The sequence below is a fragment of the Haemaphysalis longicornis genome, unplaced genomic scaffold (genome assembly GCF_048455015.1).
Source record: "Haemaphysalis longicornis isolate Haplotype H1 unplaced genomic scaffold, Haemaphysalis longicornis Haplotype H1 scaffold_4, whole genome shotgun sequence".
Classification (NCBI taxonomy): domain Eukaryota; kingdom Metazoa; phylum Arthropoda; class Arachnida; order Ixodida; family Ixodidae; genus Haemaphysalis; species Haemaphysalis longicornis.
In genome coordinates, this window is record NW_027526361.1 from 149,101,089 (window position 1) to 149,103,634 (window position 2,546).

Genomic DNA, 2,546 nt, shown 5'->3' on the forward strand with positions numbered 1-2,546 from the left:
CGTCACCTCGGAGACTACTCGGTTTCGCCACTTGCTTTGCAACCTGCCGCCTGAGGTGGCTGATGAAGTGGCAGACGTCATTGGGGCACCTTTGAACGATACTGCATACCAGCGGCTCAAGCAGAGTATTCTGGACCGAACCACGGCGTCCGAGAGTGCGCGCCTCCGGCACCTCCCAGGCGGCACAGAAAGTGTGCCCCAAGACCGGCCCGTCTATGGCCGCTTTCTGGCATGTCCGGCCAGCACCCAGGTTCTGGCAGCCACTGATCATGCGTTGAACGGCCAACATTCGGCAACCAGCACTTCGGTATTTTTCCGTCTGCCCGTGTACGGACGCACAACGGCAGCTAACCGGCTGCCAGATATTAAGTTCTCTTACGGATGCCGATGTTGAGAAAGAGAACGGCCGAAGTACGGCCTTAGGGCATCCGTTTTTTCTTCGGGAAGCGGTAACAGGCCGAAGCACGGCTGCGACCGGCCACAGAATATGCGTATTCTTGCGGCAGTTGGTGTTCGAAAGGAGACCGGCCGGAGCGCGGCTGCCGTGCATTCGTTGTTTCAACGGTGAACCGCGCGTCCGGCGGTATAATATTTGTTTTCTTCGGGCAGCCAGTGTTATGAAGGATACCGGCCGACGTACGGCCCCAGAATATACGTTTTTCATTCTGTTAGCTGTCCTCGGCCGAATTACGGCAAGCGAATGGCCACCGAATATTTGGCAACCGGTGTTCAAGAGGAGACCGGCCTACGTAAGGTATCTGGTTATACGTCATTTTTTCGGCAAACGGCATACAGCCGAACAACGGCACGCGCCTGGGCGCCGAGACTTCATGCACAGACGTGTTTGGAAGGAGACCGACCGGTTTTTTCCTTGGGGCAGAAAAGCCGTTAGAGAGCCGAACGACGTGGACGCGTTTTTCATGCGCTCCGTGTTTCTACGTTTTAAATGAACGAACATCGTTTTTCAAACAGTAATGAGTGCTCTCGTGAACGGGCAAGGTGCAAGGACTCACTGGACATTAGCAGGGAACCTTTTAGGCCATTGAAATGCCATTTATGGCCACAAGAAGACTGTGCCACACCGACGGGTGAGCTAAGCCTCGCCAGTCATCACCGCTACGACGCCTCTGCCGCCGGCTTCGTCGACGCATCAGCTCGAGGCTATTCGCCCCCTCAAGAAATGGAGAGGTTTGAAGACATCGACCCGGCAGAGATGTCCGATCCGAGATGGAGATGGTTCACCAGAATAACTGGCCTTCAAGGGCGTCGAGCAAGCGGCCACCACGCAGGAGCTAAAACGCCACCATGCTAAGGACTCCCCACCAAAGAAAGGCAAGTGCGAGCAAAAGCGCAAGTTATTCTGCGTACAATTAAACTGCGACAAGCAATGTTGCACTATGTTGTTGGTGATAAACGTAGAAGAGACTCGCTCGTGCATTGGTAGGATCAACTTCATGCCCTGCGCAAAGTTACTTCATGGGATTTTACGACTGCCTATTTAGAAAAAAAATTATTTTAAATTTACGATAACAACTTAGCCTTGTCACTGACGAAGCCTAGCTGTTAATTTAGTTTCGATGTTTGAAGGTGAGCTTAGCTACTCTTGGGATATGACTCATTTGGTTAAACATAATCGCCAGCATCTTAGCAAACACGGATTTTGTCAGGATTTTCTTGCTCAACGCAGATTGTTGAGTTCACGCAGGATTTGGCTCTTGCAATAGATAAGCTTAAAATGGTTGACTGTATATTCTTGGACTGCAAAAAAGCAAATGATGGTGTTCCATATCCCCTTCTGCGTAGTACATTTCATCCTATGAACTGAATGAATCGATTTTTGCATTGGCCCTATAGCTTTGTTCAAAAGTACTGTGTAGTTTACCGGACTATAGCGAATGAAGGTGACTTCGTATACCTGCAGCTTTATTCGAATTTAATAACATCCTGGTGTGCTGATTCAGAAAAGTTTTTGGATGTTAAACAGTGTGTTAACGTGGCACCTTTACAAGAAAACCTGCAGAGGAAGACGAAGATATAGCGAGAGCGGACGCGCTTCACATCGGCTCCGTTTCTAATGGCAAATTAGCAATGCCCATTAGTTCTAAGCCTTGATTCGTGTTCACCAATGTGTTCGTGAAAGCACACGGCATCGATTGATACCAACATCATCAAAGGCAAGTCGATTTATCGGACTATTCGACTTTTCACCGGCGTGAGGCCACTAAGCTTAGGCGTGGTCACCGAGGGTAGGCCCAGCGCTACATCAGCTGCGGCCACCTCGACCCCGCAAGATGGCAAGTTTAGACGCCGAGATGGAGTCGTCCACTCCGTCCATCAGGGATTTTGGAAAAATGAGTGTGCAAGTGGAGGGTGAGGACATTTCACCCGAAGAAATGCAAGAAGCAGGATGGAAAATGGCGAGTGTCCGTCTCGCTCGAAGTCGCCAACAAGAAACCCCGTCGCGGACGAGCAAAGACGCAGCCGCAGCTAAGCAGGCAGCGGCTAGCGCCCGGAAAACAAGATCTTCGGCGATCAAGGCTGCGAGA